A 20,376-nucleotide genomic window follows, 5' to 3' on the forward strand; every position below is an offset into this window, starting at 1 on the left:
TACAATACTGATTTAGCTACTGCCCATCTTCTGACAGGTACATATAATTACAGTGGGATTATTTATGTAAATCAGTAATTCCAAACTACTGTGCCGTGGCATATTAGTGTGTTGTCCCGTGAGTGATCATCAGGTGTGTAACGTGGGACATATCTTCATCTATTTATGCCAACGATGTATAGTGACAGGAACAATAATCAAATCTTCTTCTACTTGATAGTAAAAGAAATAACTAACTATCCACCTATTGCTATTCATATAACAATAGAGCTTTAGGTTCAATTAAATTGGTGAAGTCAATTGGAAACTGAGACAAGATCATCATTAAAACGTTGTTGGAATTGTCATAAGTCTTGACATAAGTCTTGACTCAATAAAGGTTGGAAAACTGATTTCCCTATGTGCACATGTGGTGAACAAACTATATTGTATTTTCTCCCAAATGTTGGAATATTGATAGGACATTTCCCCCAAAAAATGTAATTTGAAAAAATAAAAATAAAACAACCAAACCCGCCAAAAAGAAATGCTGTCTTTTTTTTTTTTTTTTGCTCTTCTCTTCGAATACCTCATCGCCTTTTTCCTTGAGATAATAATGCCAAGATAATTTCTCTGATATTTCAAAGCAATTGTGGTGCGGGTTGGTGGGGCTTTGGGGGGCAGGACGTGGCACTGGCAGTGACGTCAGGTCCCGCTCAAGCTGACAGACCTCCCATTGGACCGGGAAAGCTTTTTAAAGGAGCAGGCATGGTTGGCAGCTTGGTCTTCTGACGGCTCTCCATCGCTCCATCGAGGCCCAACGGGGGAGACTGCGGCGGCTTTTTGGACTGTCAATCAGCAGGTGAGACTTGAAGCGTATTTGACGTGAAAGCGCCTCGGGAAACAAACGCGGAGAAAGAGGAAAAAAAGGTTTTAGCATAAGGGGCGCTTGTCCGAACAGAACTAAAAGATTTTTTTTCACGTATAATCCTAAAATGTACCGATAATATACGAAGGCATTTATGTTTGTCTTTCTTTGACTGCAGTTTCTTGTTGTCTCCCTCGGTGTAAACGTGATGAAGACGAGGAGGCGGCGCAGCTAACAAGATATCAACAGGTATTTGGAGCAACTCAAAGTAGACGGCGCACTGCAAACACATGCACGCGCGTGACACTTACGTCGCAATGGTACTTACAGGCTGTATTGATCTCACTAACGGTGGGCACCTCAATTAGCAATTATGGCAGCAGAGTGATTAGATTGGAGGAAAGCTCGCCTGCACACTCAAGCAGAGTGCAACCTGCTGGTGACCTGCAATGGATTAGCAGCCGCCCTTTTGGGCATCCCGGGGTCAAATGACACCCGTTCAATATATCATTATTTTTTCCCACTCCCTTTTTTTTTAATAATAACGTTTCTCACCTGATGTAAAATAAACAGATAAACAAAAATCAGATAGACTGACAGAATGTGTGTGCAAAAGGAACATGCTGCGGGAATATAACTGCAGAGAATCTCACACAAGGGTGTAATGGTTGTGATTGAACCCTGCTGGAAAGCCTGAAATGAATGTCTATTTTAGTCCTGAACGGCGTGATGAAATTACAGCTTTTTATGAAAGTCAGACGCAGCAGTGCATGTTTACCCAGTAGACTGGATGAGTGTGTGAATTGATATTTCAGCACCACTGAGGAGGACAGCTCCTCACATCTGGCCAGATGTCTCACAGGAACAGGAGAGTGAATGTAAACAAAATACACTTGATTTTCAAAACACCCCGACAGCTTACCAACTCATTCATACGTGTGCATTGGGTATGCGGTAGTCGATGGGAAGATTTGAAGTGATTGCAGGCTCGTGATGACAGCTTGAGAGGTGTGAAGATGTACCATGCATATTATTTATTTTGTCAAAGACCCAAATCATTGGGAGTGAACAGCAACTGGGGACGTGTCAGTGACCGGCTGTCACCTTCTGGAAGGGTCAGATGTGTTAAAATGAAAACTGGTGATGTGACACTTGTTCCTATTTACATAATAATAATAACCCTCAAACCTCCTGAACATGTGCATGGGCGCCACTGTGAGGCTTAAATAGGCCCCACAACCCGCACCCAACACACATGTACTGCATATACGGCATACAGTATGTAGACACACATATGCATGCACCAAATGGTGTGAGACGGCACCTACAATGTGCAATCCTGAGAGACATTCTGTGCTAACAGGTGTTCGAACAGGCCGTGTAGTACATTCTTCCAATTATTGCAATTAGATGCTGCCTGGTTACCATTCCATAATGTACAAGTGTTGTGATGGACAGAAATAATGGTGGGGGGGAGAGCAAAAGCGAGGCCGAAAAGGCCTTCATTTATGACAAGATACATCAGAGAAAAAATTCCTGGCACTTCACTTTCTTTTTTACCCCAAGCCATTGTCGGGTGTCGAGGAGTGGCTTGAAAATACACTTTTTTTTTGTCTGTTTTGTTTTTAACTTCAACAGTGATAGTTTCTTTTCTTTTCTGAAAAAAAAAACATTTTTTTAAACACCCTCCACGGAGCAATCCTTGCGTTTTAGTTAGATTGTTGTTTTTGTGCTTGCAGATGCACAGCATACTGATTATAGAAAGGGTGCAGCCTGTAAAGACAGCACACTGGAGGGAGCAAATGTGTACGCGAGAATGAAAAAGCGATTAACGCTGCAGGTGATGGTTATTACAGATTAATCTGCAGATTATTTTCATGATTAATTGATTGCTTGGTGAGGCGTCAGGAAAGACCGCATGCATCACAATGGATCTCAAATGGATTTGGTTTACGGTGACATGATTTTAATTTTGCTTGAATGACATGCACATTAAACCCTTTTTGCACACGCACGTTGAAGAAAACTGGTTCGACTGTTGAAAGTCAACGCAATTGCTGTCAGTTAATTGGAATCATGTTACCAACAGGGATTTTAAGAATGGAAATTGTTTTGGGGTAAAGTACTCTATGCAATATTACGATAACCATTTTGAGAGCTGTAGTAAAAAAAAAAAAAAAAAAAAAGAAAAAGCTAGCCTTGCTTGGTTTTAATAGTCAGTCTACTGATGGTGGAAAAGGTTTGACCAGCGTTTTGCAATCTCCCAGCCACCGTAGAACACAGTACACGTTCATATTTCTGATGCAATCGTGATGAGGGAACATGTTGATTTGAGGAATGATTGAGCTGTCACACTTACGGGAGAGCAGAGGGCAATCACAGCGGCCGGCGTCTTATCAGGGACAGAGAAGCAGAACAAAAAGATAACAGGGTGCCATAAAGTGTGACAGCAAAAAGTGACACGTTAGCAGCCTCGCTTGTGTTTGTGTGTGCGTGCACGCGAAGTGAGCATGTGAGATTTGTGCTGCGCCGAGGCCAACATGTTTGTGGCAGCTGTTGGCCTTGTTTGAACAACAATCCCAATCAGCCGCGGAAGAAGAAGCCGAGCGTGTGCTTGTGACAGTGCTGGTGGGGGATGCTGCCATCACCACGACCCCCCCCCCCACACACACACACATATATACACCCCTTGAACCCCCCTTCTCCTCACCCTGCACCCCGTCTTGTTCTTGTTGTTGCTGCCACCTCCCCTGCGTCCGTCCCGTTTTTGTCTCATCTTCTTCTCATCTGCCATTTGCTGAAGGCTTGCCGCAGATGAGGCAGGGTGGACGTTTTTGTCCTTCACCTTCCCGCCATAGTTATTATACCGTCAAATTTTCTTCAATGAAACTTCAAAAAGCTTTGTGTATGCCTTTGAAAAGATATTCTTGTGTGGATGAATCTCTTCAAACAGATTGATACTGCACACAAAATGAGGTGATACGAGCTCTGTTTGGAAATTTTGTATTGAGACAACTATTAAGAGGGAAAAGTGAGAGAAAATATTGCAACATATTGCCACTTCTTTTTTTTCTTTTATTCAGAGGAGCATGTAACATTTTCTAGATGATTTTTTTTGTGATCATTCAGAATCTAACATCATTTTTTCAGGAACACATCATATTTTCATAATAATAATAAGCAGCATAATCATGTAAATATTTAGTCTTGTTTTTATAAATTATAAGGGTTAGGTTCAGCAAGAGAATTTTTTTTCTGAAACATACGATGCATTGTAAAATCCATATTCCATATCAAGTCTGAGCAAGTTTTTATAGTTCCCACTTAAAAACAAAAATGAAAATGATAATAAAACCAAAAACTGATATGCTTGGACATTTTTTTAAATCACACTGAAAAATACATAAAAGAACACATAAAGGCATTATATTGTTATATTCTATTTTTTCTGGTCACACTTGTCGGTTGCCGTGTTAGGCAGAGTTCATTGGGCTGCAATTGCAACACAGATAAATTAAATTAAAAATAAAAAAAACAGCTCTGAAACGCTTGTCACACACCAAACGACATGACGGAAATTGATTGAAGTGGTCTTTTGTGAAAAAATGGAGTCAGTGACTTCCTGCCGTATAATAGTCGATACATAAAACCAACTCGCGGCAACGAAAGCACAGGGCCCCCCTTTTATTATCTGTACACAATTTTTTCAGATGCCACACACATTGTACTGTATGATTCTATTTTTGAGACGGAACTAACAATTTTTTTAGGCTGTTAGTTATTTTGTCAATTAATTGATAAATTGGATTAAGAAAAATCAAATAAAAAATTTAATTTGAATTTCCATCCGTTTATTCAAAAACAAAACACAAACAAATTATGATTCGGTTCCTGATTCAGTCTGTAACATGTCAAAAAATGTTGATCATTGTTTTGTTTTTTTTGCTTTTAAGTAAAAGCAAATATTTTATTTGGATTGAATACACAATGATGTATCGCTTCCATGGCGGCCTACCGAAATTGGACATTTACTGCTGAGAAACTGAAATTTGCAAAAATCTGGAAAAACTTCTACTTAAAAATTATTCTTCGATGATCAAAAACAATTATTGTTTCATTTGATAAATGATTATCTGTGGATTAGATGATGAATCATTGCACTTCTATTTTTTTAATTGACAAATGACATTTGACCATTGTCAAGGAAGAAGGCAACAACAAAGTGAGAGTGAGGATAATTGAAAGGTTATTGATTTCCGCGACTGAGACTCTCCACACTTTGCTTTTCCATGTTTCACCCTCAAATACATCTGAAATGATAAATGTAGGTAAGTTCAAAGACCAAAAATATACACTCTATATATAAAATAAACTATTTTGGTGTCGACGTGCTGGATGTGGCGTCTACCGAGGTGTCATGTACTTTGGCGACATAGTTTCTCTATCACTCAGCTAAAGGAGTTGCTGCACCCCGCAAACTACGGAATAGATCAGTTGGGTTCAGTCGTGTTCCTCGGTGTGCGGCGATCGTAAGTATTATGATCCAACTTTTTTTTTTTTAATACACAATCATATTGCCACCATGTATACGCCATTAATGGAAACGGTAATGGCAATGCCCCCTGCCCAAATGCAAATGTAAGTCTCCAGAGATCAATGTAACACAATTTAACCTTTGCTGTATGACTCTGAGGAATATCTGTAATATTTCCGGGCCAGTACTGACCTCTCCCTCCCCCTCCTTTTCGCTGCACTCGCGTCCGCCGCACCTTCACCTTTTGTCTCCTCACGTTATTCTTCCTTGTTCGTCACGTTGGTTCCCTTTCGCTCACAGGCTTGGAGGGCAACCTTAACTCATTGTTTGATGTGGCCTTATTGAAAGTAGATGGGAAGGCTCAAGGGAGGTTGGTGAGGGCCCCAAGGATGGAGAGGGGAATTGAAGACGATGCAAAGTGGGTATAGCAACAAGCTTCTCCACGGGAATTTCACATATTTAAGAGTAAAAAGCAAAGTCTACGGTTTTAACTGTCTCTCGTTGGTGATTATTAATTGATACTTGTCTTTTTATCATTTCAGTGTTGTGTTGTGGGTTTAGTTTGTAATAGTGCAGAACTGCACCGCATCGTACCCGCAGGGGTTTCTAATTTTTTGTATTAAATATTAATATTAAAAACAGCCCTCACTATGATGGAGTGCAGTTGTGCACTGTGAACTGCAACACTCTCACAGTTTGGATTACTTGAATGCCACTTGCAAATTCCTCAACATTTCTTTCTCTATGCACCTTCACACACACACATACTTACATAGGCAAAATTTAGATAATACATATGTATTGCAAAAAATATTTCTTAAGCCAAATACATCACACTCATCCCCAGTTATAATAAAGGGGTAGTGGTCTTTTTTTTTTTTTCAGCGTGGAGGTTGTATTCCTCCTTCCGCTTTAGGGTCGATAAAATATTCTAAACACAAGGATTTATCCAAGCTGAAAGCGATCTAATTACTCACACGTGGGAACAAAGCACTGAATTGAAGATAATGTGGACCCGATCATAGCGATAGAAGAAAGTATCACTTTGTGCAGACAACTTTGCGTCTCTTTCTGAGTAACTATAACTCTTATTTTGCCACTCACAGGTCAAGGCTGACTTCCATTGCGACCTCCTCATCCACCTGTTGGCTGTGAGTAACTCTCAGCATGTTTGCCATCTGGTGCCTCCTTCTCCCCCACTCGGCGTCGTGTTGGTTCGCAAACTATATTGGAGCTCGCCGGTGTGAATGCATTGCAGTTTTATTTTCTATGAATGTAAGAGTTTTTTTTTTGTGCAATTTGATTCATGCGTGAGTTGCGCGCCTGAAGGCGTGAAGCATGTCTGCACCGCTCGCTTGCATTTGTTTTGTGATCCTGGATTGTGTGTGTGAGTGTGTGTACAGTCAGTATGTCAGTGTGTGTTTGATATTGCAGGTCCTGTCAATAGCGCTCTATGCAGCCATTCCATATTGTGGTCGGCATGGTTACTGGGGTTACTTATCACAGAGGGTCGCTGCAGATCAAACAGGTGTTCCATTTCCATGATGTCTTTCCTCGGCAACGGTTGCTAAGAACCTTTGTCGCAAATATAACGGCGGTGCTTGTCACCAGTGGTGAAAAGCAGCAGGCATGCAAAAATATTGTCTTCGTGTCCCTGATAGTCGAAACTTGCTTTTAGCCAAGGCGACATTTTTTTCTTTTCATTGTATGAAATGTATGTGTGTATGTATGTATGAGTGAAAAATCCTCATCCAAAGTACAGGATGCTAGTTGAAAATCCAGAATGTAAGCAAAATCCAATTTATTTGCGTTTGTCTTCTTACTTTTAGTTTTAGATCTTTTTAAGTGAATTTTTAGCAAACCTCAATCACCCATCTCTTGTAGGCGACTACATTGCCACAAAAATGTCAAATAAAATCATTGTGTATTTAGCTTTTTTGGGGGGGTATTATTATTATTATTATTATTTTAATATTTAACAAAAGTATTTATGAATATTATCACCTCCTAAAAACGGAACCAAATTCTGACTAGTTGATATTTGTTAACAATTTCATTTCAGTAGTCGAAATGAATGGTGTGTTGAACAGCAGCATCCTGAGATTTTGAAGGCAGAAAATATTTTTTCTCAAATATGACTCATTGTAAGAGGCTAAAGATATTAAAAACGAACAGTTTTAATGCTTTTTTTCTTGACTGGTTTTCTGTTTTGAAGCGCGACATAGTCAACTTGCTTCCTTTGATTCCCGTCGCAGAGATTTTTCGAATAAATCATTTGACTGAGTTGTTGCGTAAATTTTACAGGGCTATGAATTTTCTGTGTATATGCTTGTACATTTAATCCAAAATGACCTGAATTCCTCACTGCGCGGGATACAGTAACAACATGCACTGTTTGATATTTGTTATTGGAATTTCAAATTTACGCTCTGTAACTTTGTGATGGCACAAGTCAGGTGAAATCAGTCAAGCGCATGAAAACAAAACTGATTTTTGGCGTGATTTCCCCTTCCAGTATTTACAAGAAAATGAATATTGACAGAAGGCCCCTCATTGCGTTCAGTCAGCCGTTCAGTACAAGTTGCCGCGTAAATCCATATTGACAAGAGCCTGTTGGCGTCTTATCGAGTGCAACCCTGAGCGCATCCCAGAGGAGCCTGTGAGAATGTACTGTCATTCTTTCCTAGTGCTGTTTTTTTTTTCTCTCTCCCACTTCCTCTTCCTCTGTGTCTTCCTTTCACCATCTCCAGATGTCTCAGCTGCAGTCTTCATGTAGCACCTTTCTTTTCTCTCACTATCACTCCCCCCATTTCTCGCACATCCCGCTAATTCCACCACCCTTACAAAGAAAGACTCCTCTCTTCCTTCTCCTCCCCTTCTGGCATTTTCTGTTATTTCCTCTCCCGCTCCGTACCGTCGCCTTTAGGGAGCTCTACTTACTGCACCGTCTCACCTTTCTTGGCTTCAAGTAACACAGAGCCGCTCTGCACCCTACCTGCTGTGTTTGACTCCGCTCACCTTCCATCCCACCCTGTGGCGAGCCTTCACCTCACGCTGCCGTGCGCACGATGCTCCTCTCGCGAGGGGTCGAAGGTCCACTTGTTTTCTCTCTTCTTCCCCTCAGTGATTGGCCAAGCTGAGCAGGGATCGAAGAGCTTTTCTTTCACCTTTTGAAAAGACACGTCCAACAGTTAAAGATAGAAATTGGACTTTCACATTTCAACTGTCAGAAAATGATGCACTTGGAAAAATCAGCAAACTCCAAAAGAAAATCCAGTTTATGAAAACGACAGGCCCACCTCCTTCCAATATTGTCTTGTTGTCTTTTTCGTAATTCACTGCATATGCAGAGTTCAGGTATGATGGTACAGCAGAACCCTGTGTAGTCACGTTCCAGTATTTTCAGATTCATTTACGGATTTTGGGGGAAAATATTGCAGCCCTTGTTAATCGTGAAAACCCCCAGAGCATTATCAGTCAGCCCGCTATTTGTATTTTGTCTAACATGGAAATTACAATGGACAGCGATTATTGGCTGATTTTCGCTACTCGAGTTCGTGCCCTGTCCCTTGCAAATAGTGAGGGTGCGCTTCACTTTTTTTTTTTTTTTCATTTTTCGACTCATTTATCACGACAATGTGAACAGCTGTCCTTTGTGCTGTCACACACTTTATGTTGTTTGCGATTTTATGAGTCAGTAGTGATTGAGGCTTGTACAGCAGACACCTCCATGTTTGCGGCTCGGTATTTTCTAATTGACCCAGTTGCTTATTTTTATTTCAAATCGATTCCCCATTACAGTAATCCCACCTCCATTGCAGACCACCCCGGGAATTGTTGAAACCCCTGATATAGAAATACCCTTGTAAAATATCCCCAAGGCATGTGATTATAGCTTGTTTGGCACAAATTTGTCAAAGTCACACAAACACACAAATAACACCGACACGATATTCTTTGAGAGCAAGCAAGAGTAATGGATAACGAAAAGATTGTACGGTACAGTGTAACGGTGCACCCATCTCGCGGTGTTGCAAACAACTGCTTATCCAAACTGACAGTTAAATTACCATCCCACAGCAAACATCAATAATCATGCCCAGTCAGTTAGTCATGGATTTTCAGTAGTCCCAGTCGGGCCTGGTCCCTGTTTATGGAATATAATGCAATATTAAATAGAGTAGTGTTTATATTTCATTTGGTTGAATTAAATATGAATACCGTGCAAGTCTAAATTTTCAATTATTATTGCAATAAGATGGGAGGATCGTGTTTGTTGTGCACTTGATCATAACTTCCAAAACCAAACTGTCTTTTTTTTTTAGCAACATAAATAAATATTTTTAACTGTTTTTAAAGGTTTTTGCAAGTTTTGCCTGATATTCAGCATTGCTTTTCCCAAAGATATAATTATTTCAACCTGATGCATTGCAGAAAAAAAAAAAAAAAAAAAGAACCCAACTATTAAATCTAATCAGTAGTCCAGGGAGTATCCTGCCTCGAGCCTGGAGCCTTCTCAAATTGACCTAAGTTACTTAAGGCCCCAGTGAGGACAAGCAGTCAAAAAAAAAAAAAACGGATATATGGATCGTTGATGTTGTGAAGTAATCAAGTGTTGCTAATTAAGTGCTTGGCGTTTTATGTACAACACTGATTCTGTTTTTGTTTTGTTTTGTTTTTTTGTTCGCCACCGTCTGATTAGAATCGGAACCAGACTGGACTCCAATAACGTTACAAATTATGCCAGGGCTGTAGATAAGGCTGAGTTTAAAGAGACGTGACAATATGAGAAATAGTAGGTGATAACACACTTGTTCACAATTTTAATTATTCAGCCGCTGCGTGTTTGCCATCCCTAATAATGCAGACGGTGGAGTTTAAGCACTACCGAGCAGACACTATAGTAAAGAGTTTGAAATGGGATTTGATAGAACAGGGAATGACTCATTAATCATTCCACAGGGGATGTTTTATTTGTACCTAATTATTAAGGTAATTTATTTGCCAACCAATTTGAAACACAGTTTCAGCCATAGCGATATCAAATCAATCTTCATATAGTTTTAATGCATCCATGCTGAGAATGACCTGGAGCAAAAGAAAATATTTAATTGCAGAGCTTGTTAATCTAACATTGAATTGTTTAAATGAATCGTTCCAGAATTGATCTCAATGTAAATTAACTGTGGAATTGCAAATATTAATGTCGGCTGGTGGCCGGATGAAAGAGAAATGTGTTCTGTCGCCAAGTGAATAATGAAAATGTGTCAGATTGGACGAGGACGGCAGACGCTCTTCGGAGAATTCCATTTTCTAATTCTCTGACAGACGTAGAGGGGGAGCAGAACACATGTACCTCTCCCTCACACGCACCAATTACCACAATGAGCAAATGAAAGGCTGTTTCCCATCAGGCTGCCGTAGGGGGTCGAGAGAGAGGAGAGTGTAGCCACACAAGAGGAGATCTACATAATTGTCCTGCTCTTGACACACACACACACACACACATTACCAACAATCAGTCGTCACCCTTGTTGATGGTCTCAGGAGTTGTTGTTTGACTTGCAGCAGCCTGGCCGAACAACTTGATATGAAATTTGTGGTACTTAAAAGGTCTCCCTTGAATTCACAGCACGGATAAAGTCGTGCTTCATTTTGCTTAGACAAATTTTTGTGTATCTTCTATTTTTGAGCTGTAGTTATCATCTTTTTTTAATGCAGGATAAGAAATTCACGACTGTAATGAAAACGCTCGATACCAAATTTGTAATTGTGTTTTCGTTTCTCAGCAGATGAAGTGCATGAACTTTGACTTTTCCCTTTCCAAATGCTGGGACTTTTTCCTGCAATGAAAACAAATGTCGCGGAGGGAAAAGCAATGATCTCATGGCATCTTTTATGATCACACCACTGACTAAACATTAAAACAATAGCGCTGACACTATCCAAAGGCGTATTAGAGCCGTAAAAAAAAAAAAAGGTAAAATTACAAGAATACTGTTGTGTATTATGAGAAGAGAACAAGAGACACTCGAAATGCCGCACAGATGAGTGTGGAAAATATGGTTCAAATTACAACCGAAATTTTATGTCTGTTACAACCTCTTTTTTTCCTGTGTCCTTTTTCTTCTTAATACTTCACAGCACAGGCTCACCACACATTTTCATGAAACCACGTACACTTTTAAAGATGTATTTACCAGAGACCGAGACATTAATAACTTTCGATTGCATCTCAGTGTCTAAAGATGAATCAACTATTCATTTTAACGTAACTGCATAGGTGAGGTGTCCAGAACCCTTCTGACTTGAAGTTCTCAGTGCAGCGCAGTGTTTCGGCAGGCTAATTGAAGTCAACCGCAGGGCGCTGGTAATGATCAGCCTACAGCTGATCCTTCACGGTCTGTCATCTTTGCGTCCGCCGCGCTGCGGTATTTTTGAGACCACCTGAATCTTGAGCGAAAACGAGAGAGAACAAGTTGAGGCGGAGGCAGAAGAAAAATGACAATGGGAAGTAGGTGGAATGGAGGGAAGAAAGGAGGCATGCAGGGCGATGATGTCACTCTAATGACCCAGGTGATGAAGTGACCAGCACGCTGTGCAGGAAGTAGTTTCGTCCAACTCCGCTCACTTCCACTCAGTGGTCATTATCCCTCCTGCGTCTCCTAATTCACCACTGGAGAATGCACGAGAACAGGGCTGGAACTGTGGGTTAGGTGAGAGGTGAAAGAAGGGGGGTGAGAGCTCTTCGGGTGTGAAAATTGAAGGGGGAGGAGAGTCAAGTGAGAGAAAGGAGAGAAATACTCGAAGTAGTTAACTGGAAAAAAAAGAGAGAACGCTCTGGATCACAATGACTCCGTCTTTTTCATTGCCACGGATCACAAGAGCAGAATTTGAAAGCCTGCAAAAAGCGACGGACTTTGTTTTGTCTCAGTGTGACTTAGGGTCCGGTTATTTATGTCTATATGACCAAGCATGTTTCAGACTGAGAAGTTGAAACCTCCCATCTTACAATTTCACGTCTTTTTATAGGTAGAATTTATGTGCTTTGTCGTCTTGAGCTGAATGATGCACGTCCTTCGTTTTTCGAGGGCTACCATTTTCATTGTGTAGACTCCCCAATGCTGTTGTAATATAAACCACCGAACGGCCAAAGTATCTCTGATTCGATTCATTTTCGGTCGTTTAAACAGCCACGCGAGTGTAATGTACTCCGCCGTCACTATTCCAGGCTGCTTCTGCCACATCTGACCTTCTGGCATTTTTGTTTACGAGTCCCGTGAGCCCGTGGTCGGCCCCTCCTGATAAACGCATTGACCCCCAGTCACTTGTTGTTCTCTTTGAATGCCAGAGTCAATCTTGAAGTCATAATAGGAAAACGAATTTGGAGGGTCAGCTTCCAGGGTTTGCTTTTCATTAGGTTTAGTGAAGAGCAACTGTAAACACAAATTCCCTTTTCCCAATTACAAGTTTTTGTTTTTTCGCTGGAGAAATTGCTCCCTTTTTACGTAAAGACGGACAGGCTTTCAGATAGCTAGGTAGATAGGTGGTTGTTCCGTGACTACTTGGGCAAATTGTGCTCGTTCTGAACATCCCATGTTCCCTATATAAGCTATTAGAATTCCTGATCATGGACAAATAGCTAATGAGATGATTTGCATGACACATATCAAGCGAATGACTCACAAAGGATAAGATGGATCGTGATAAAGGAGCTCCCTCCTCCTTCTCCCCTTGTGCTCTCTGTATAAGAATTACATTTCACTAACCAGCCTTGACAAGCTAATTGAACATTAGTCTAATATGGAACATTATCAGAAGAGAAATGGAAGCCCAGTGTCCTTGAACACTCTGTCAGCTTCTTTGTGAAGACGATCCTGCCTTCTCCCAGTTATTTGGCTCTTTGGAGTGAAAGGGCCTTCCTCGAAAAGTGAAGAGCATAATTTAGCCTGCTCTAATGACACGCAACTATTCAGCAGGCAGCCAATAATTGTTCGACCCAGGCTGGAAAAAAAAAATAATAGTCAGAAAGTCTCACCCTTCAAGATTTTCTTCGCACTTATTTCAAAGTACATGCAGTGACCCAAGTCCTCCCTGAAAAACCAAAAAGTCAGTTAGTTACTTGAACCACGGGGGTGGTTTTCTTTTTTTTTTTTTATTTACGGCTTTTTCTTGATATGAAAATTAGGAGCGCACTGGATGCGCAGCACAATTTCAGCGTGTTATTTTGTGAGCGTGTGCATGACTTGATGCAGAAAGCATGTTCAACCTGGAAGTCAGTGGCTCATAATAACGAATACTGAGAAGGGCACACCTCAGCGGGCAGAAACAGAGAAGCAACAAGAGGAAGGTTTAAGTAGCCCACACGGCGACAAGAAAAAAGAGAAAAGTAGTTAAGAATTGGTCTAATGAACTATTGGCGAGCCGCGTGCTGTCATTCTCGTCGGCGGTGTCGCGACGTGGACAATGCGGGCACATTGTTGGCCCGGCATTGTGCGAGCTAACTCAGGCAGCCGGCACCCCGCCGAGCATCAATGGCTGCAGTAACTTAAACTTGGTGCCAGCACAAGCTGTCACTCTGAGCATTGTTGGCTCTGACAGCACCTCTGATGAGGGCATTGTACGGAGACAGACTCCGAACACGACATGGTGCAATGCGTAGGCTGCTCGTGTTTACCACTGTGATAAAAAAAAAAATAAAAATGGATGTAAACCTGTGGGTGCTACAAGAATATTTGACACATTCTGACTCCCAAAATGGCCGATTGATATGCGGTCTGCTTGACTTTGATGAAACGGTGCGAATAATCTTTTCATTTTTCACTGGGAATTCTACAGTCTTTCTGGTCATGTTTATTTCGATTGTTGAAAATGTGTCAACAAAGTGACATTTGGATTGCTCATTTTACTAATGATAATGTCAGCAATGTTTGGTATCAAATCTTGTTTTTGTGAGTGTGTGAGCGTGTGTGTGTGTGTTTTCCAAGGAAACTGAAGGGTGATTGTAGTGCTCCATTACTCAGGCAATAAATTTTTCTTTGTCCCGTGCAATACATGCAAAAGTAGTTTCATTTACATTAGAGCTTCAATTAATTTTTGACTGTTTATTGTAAGAATATGTTTACATATTGAAATATTGAGTGATATATGCCATATAGAGTAAACTAAGTTTAGACACATATTAATTGAAATACTTGATTTGAGTAATTTGAGCAAAATGTTTTTGATGTGTCCAGAGAATGTGATAAAGCCAGCATGCATGCACAAATCGGGGGAAATGAAAACGCTCTAATTGCAAACTTCACTCCTCTTCGTCGAAGATAGAACTTTTCCTATGACATTAGTGAATATATTTTTTTTACAAGTTATACAACAGCCCCTGAGCTTAGGGTCCATCTTTGTGAATTACTTTGGACGAAGTTTGGACTAGGTCGTGTTGTACCTGCCCAGCAAACGTGAAAGACGCTGAAGCTCGGGAGCTCAGATATGAATTGAAAGATATTGAAGCAGGGATTGTGGTCCAAAAGAGTTGTGTGTGCGCGTGTGCACGTGCGTGTGTATGTTCTTTTCAGGTCCTAAGAGCTCTTATCGTCGAGCAGTAAAACATGGAGCACAGCCCTCCGAGACCTTGGCGGTCATTTCATCTACCTCCGAATGTCACAATTTCATAGACCTCTATCGCAAATACGTGCGCGTGCGCGTGCGTGTGCGCACGAGAGGGAGCGAGAGACACCAGGTAACCAGTGACCACAAAATCCACAAATATGGAATTATTTATGAATTATTCAGTATTGCCGCTGCCAATTCAGTTACGTTATATTGACTTTGTGCTTTCTCAAGGCACTTTTCACATGCAGCAAGTTCAGTTGTTCCGCACTTAAGCCACATGAGCTAGCACTTCGACGATGGAGGCCACGGAAAAAAATCATCCCGAACCTTGAACAGAACATCAGCGTGGGGTGGCGTGTCTCAGATTTCCTAACTGTGCGAGGAGTGTCAACGGGTAAACACTGGCTGTGACAAGAATGTAAAAGAAGTCACACACATCAGACAGATTTAAAAATCCCACTGCTCCAATTCATTTAAGGGAAATAAGTGTTTTTTTTCTCCCCTGTGAAAAGTAATAAGGTAGTTGGGCCAATGTGTGGTGTGAGGCAGTTTTGCCGCTATTAAAGATGAATGGAAATAGAAAACCAGCAGAGAGGTCAGCCAGCCAGGCAGAAGCCGGCGTTATTAACAGGAAATAGGAAAGAGCTGACATGTTCATCCATAACTAGCCATTAGCATTCATTGACAGGAGATTTGGCATTCACAACACAGCCTCAACTGCAAAAACTGCTGTGATGTTTGTCTTGAACGGCAACAACATGACGGCAGTTAACTCACTGCAGCATTCGCATCATTTGCGCTTTCATTTTCGATTTTACGTGCTTTTCTTCGAAATTTCATATTCATTCGGTTGTTTACGCTTCGTTAAGTGTTTATTTTCCTTCTTATACTTCTCCCTGTGTACGTTCTTTGGCTTCCCCTCTATGACCACTTTTCTTTATTTTCTTTTTTGCTTTCCTGATATCTTTTCTTTCCCCTTTTGACTCCTGGCGTTCAATTTTTAGCCATTTTTACCCGCCGGGTCCCTTCATTTCCCTTTCGACCACCCTGTTCTGTCCTTTCTATTCCTTCCTCTCCTTTATCTTCCTTATCCTGCAGAGATCCAGCTTTATTGCGCGACCTTTAGATACCAAATCCTGAAGATTAAACTTACGTGTTTTAGTCTTCTGTTATTAAAACAGATGCACTTTCACCGCCGCATGTTTGTGTGTACGGAGCGCTCTCCATGCTTATAGCTCATCTTGTAGGATTTGCATTCAATTCAAGGTAAGACTCAGGATTGTGCATACAGCATGTGTGCTTGCATACACAGAGGAGAGAAAAAGTCACACACCTGTTCAAACACCAGCTTTTGGGGATTTCAAAAATTAGACCAAGAAAGATAATTTTGTAAAATCATCCCCCATTAATGGGGCTTGCATTATAACCAGTGCAACACAAATGAAACAAAAAAAGAAAAAAAATTCAGGAGCAGAAGTACGAATAAACATCAGTGACATGAGCACAGCGTCTTTGTAACTGGTGATGCGGCTGCGTTCGGCAATAATTAATTACATTTAAACTCATGTTAACTTGAAGTCAGCACACACCTGACAGCGTTTCAAGTGCGTCTGATAAACCTCAAATAAAGTAAAGCTGTTATGACATTTGTTTTTTTTTCCCTTTCCAACAGACCAAGAAGGATTTGTTCGAACACTGACACTGGTACCGGGCAGTACTGGGCAGAAATTCCTGCAGGCCCTTCAATATTGCTATTGGCCTCTTGTCAGCCTCCCTAACCAGTTTTCTTCTAGTCGTTTAATCAATTTTGGATGGTCATCCAGTTCTTCCTAATGTCACTTTTTTTTAAATATTTTCTCCACTAGGGAAACATCACGAAAAGCAGACGAGAGCAGCAAAACTGCATGAGAGGTTAGACAAAGGATTTTTAAATAGTGGTTGGTGTGTGATGACTGTCGTTTAACGTGACTTTCAATTTTGATGAGTTGATTTTGAACACAGTCACATTTCTAGTTATAGAAGGATGTGCACACTTGAGCAACAACATTTTGCCAGAGGTACATTTTTACTTCGCCTTCACGAAAAGATTAAAACAAAATTTGAAATGGAGTTGTCCAGGTTATTGGTCACATTAGTGGTGGAAAGTGGTTTAAAATTATGTGTCTTGGTCACTTTTTTTTATGTCACAAAAACCTGGCAAATGAACACAGGTGTTTTAATTTATTCTTTTAATATATCCACTGCAACTGCACTGATCCAGCTCTAATTTGCGATGTTTAATGATTACTACCATTTTTAGAAGCTTCAACATCGTTTGGAAACATACACGGGTGAGTGGCTCAATCTTTCCACTTAAAATGCACAAACACGCAATGCAAATAACACGACAATATTGTAGTTTTCAAATTCCACTTATTTGTTGTCTTTAACAGTATAGAGTGAATAATCATTTTTTTTCTTTCTCTTCTTATTTGGTGATTTATAATCAGGAAACCACATAATGGACCAGAGACGAGTGTGTCGTTGTTAAACAAAACAAAAACAACGATCTGACCATTGGCACTAAAATCTGAGATCAAGTGTGGCCCGCTTTGGAAGACTAGTGATTTTGTTGTTGTTCGTCTGCTTCCTTGACAACAAGTCACAGTCTACCTCAGTGAGCCTCATTCGTCCGTCCAAATGTGCAACTTCCAATATGACTTTATTTTAATTTTTTTCAAATGCCCTGCAAGTTGTTATTCTACTGCTTGCAAGTAAAATGTTGCATTGAAAATCGTTCGTAAATCATATTTCAATATTAATCCATAATTTGTACGTTACTGTATTAACATTTGGTGTCACTGATGGTGTAGTTCTTTATTTGCTTGACATCCTTCCAGGCAGCGAGTGTTCGGTTCCCACTCGGTAACGGCCTGAATGTTTGTCTGTTGGGGGTAATGCGTTGTCGGCAATAACAAAGTAATACAATCATTGTATTTGTCGAGTCAAGAGACAATATCAGGACCACAAGATAAATTTAGACGAGGAGAAATGAATCTATGAAAGGAAGTGTAATGAAAAAAAAATATCTCAACCAAGTACAACAAGTAAAATTTTATACATGCCAAGCTTAAGCACACATGGTAGTCAATTATATGTTCTTAAGAATTCCTCAGTAAATGAACATTTCTTACTTTCATGCATGGGCAGTCCACTACGTGGCTGAGAAGTACTTGTTTCTTAGACCATCCACAGTCAAGGTTTCATGAACCAAAATGCAAAACTCATTCGAAATACAAGTAGGACCAAACGTTTGTCAAAAAGCAGAGGTTGGAATTGTGAAGAGTTGAGAGTCATTGTGTTTTTAAATATGATTTGATTGAATGGACCATCAATCACAGTTTTGCAAAATGTGGATCATTCTCATTGGCTGGTAGCGAGCACATGCAAATGAGCCCGACCCTGCGCGGAAGGCCTGCCAGACCGATAATGTCGTGTTACGGAAACTTCAGCACAAACTACATTACACAACGGCATATAATAAGAGTCAAATATTGTTGTTTATTATTTCCATTTGTTGATTTGTTCCTTTGTCTCCATGTAGTAAAGAGAATAACAACTAACTGAACTTGGAATTGTGTTTGTAAATTGTTTTTAATGAAACAATGAAAGATATACTCAGGTCCTCTTTCTCAACAGGTATTTTTGCTAATATTACAGATCTATCTATCTATCTATCTATCTATCTATCTATCTATCTATCTTAAAATGACTTAATTTGAGATTCAAAAGATCTCTTTTTTAAAACCACAATAAAGGTAAGTGCTGTTATACTTTCATCTGAACACAGTGATGTTAATTTTTGCAAGTGACAATAAAACACTCCTGTACTGTTACTTTTTCTGTGTGTACATTTTCTACTGTACTTGAAATAAAGTAACACAAAGCAGTCTGTTGGTGTGAGCTGATTAAAGGGATAATCCTGCCGGGATGGTCCATTTTTCAACAACAAGATGAATTTGTATAGATGTATTTTTTTTTATCAGAAAACTAATCTTAGATTCCATTTTCAATTTTATCAATTTGCTTTGGAGAAATCAAAACAAAATGACAGAGTTCAAAAATGCCTCCTGGGAATGAACATTATGGCCACGCCCACTCCCCTCCCTCCATGTCTTGGTGAGAGTCACGTCAGGGATCAATCCCATTTGTCCATTCAAAGTCATTGTGAATATGTTGCTAATAATATCAAAATAATGGGATCATCCGGCCCCAAAATGTATGGGGACGTCTCTACTTCGGCCCACTTTAACCTCTGAAAACATCACAAAACGATTTCACCTTTCCTTGGCTAACTTAAAAGAGAATGAGGAAATAACTACTTACATGCCGTTTCTGACATGTCTGTCAAACTCATCCATTTTTTTGCACTGCATATCCTCACTAGGGCCGTGCACTGGCATGCTGGATTTTTCAAAGTCCAACTTTGAAATTTCACCCAGGTATGACAACCTCGCACAGAGCTGCATGTTCGGATAGAAAGAAACTGATTTTTTATGCGAACCTCATCTGTTTAGCGGCCGAAAGGTAATTGTGCCTTGAGCAGTGCTCTTACTTTTAACACCACCGCAGTGGTTGTTAGCCGTGGGGGTAAACATCCGTGTCTGGCTGCCGGCCGACAGCCACCTGCCTCCTGAGACTTAACAAAACTTGAGCATAGCAAAATGTCTGAAAACTCCAACCGGGTGCCACCGGGGTTTGTGTGTGCATTCATGCGCTTGTGCGCTTCGGCCGGTGTAAGTAAAGAAGCGACTGTCTCTGTGTTTTTGATCTTGTGGGGGTCATCTTGGCTCATATATGAGCTCATTTTCAATCCAAAATATTTTGCAGAACACTCTTATATTTTCACAGGTTGAAGTGGACAAGAGTAACAATGTGCATTTGAATTCAGGTGGCGATCGGTCGCCATATCAGACAACAGAAGTGCCGAACCAAGTCACATTTCAATGCTTGCCTCCCTGCCAATACATTGTCAGCTGAGACGGAAAAATAACAAGCCGAGTTTGAGTGCCAATTCGTCAAAAATCTCACCCAAAAAAGCCCTTAAATCACTACAAAGTATTTTAGGAGGGGTGAATTTTAGTACTGATGTAATTACATTTACATTCATACCTATTATATAAGTGCCAATATTAAGCTCAATCAAGTGTCCCTTTAATGTTCAAACATCAGCCAATCGTACGTTGTACAGACTCCAACTGCGGCAATCAATTCAATCAGCAGCGCTTATGAGCCCATTACAATCTAGCTGAGAGCAGGCGGGGGATGCATCCTTCAACTGGCCTCACAGCTCATAGTAATTATTATTCAGCCAGGCCAAAAGAAGGAAGCATAGCTGCATGGTTAG

The 20,376-nt window shown here is 40.5% G+C and overlaps 1 long non-coding RNA gene across 1 annotated transcript; it reads left to right on the top strand.

The window, feature by feature from the left end:
• The first annotated feature begins 754 nt into the window (after window positions 1-754).
• On the top strand, window positions 755-7,567 carry LOC148335470 (uncharacterized). Its single transcript, XR_015844152.1, has 3 exons — window positions 755-841; window positions 1,026-1,096; window positions 6,488-7,567. It is a non-coding gene; the product is annotated as an uncharacterized LOC148335470 (long non-coding RNA).
• The last annotated feature ends 12,809 nt before the right edge of the window (window positions 7,568-20,376 follow it).

Source organism: Idiotropiscis lumnitzeri, chromosome 6, assembly GCF_059441095.1.
Source record: "Idiotropiscis lumnitzeri isolate Australia: NSW breed Sydney's pygmy pipehorse chromosome 6, RoL_Ilum_1.0, whole genome shotgun sequence".
Taxonomy (NCBI): Eukaryota; Metazoa; Chordata; class Actinopteri; order Syngnathiformes; family Syngnathidae; genus Idiotropiscis; species Idiotropiscis lumnitzeri.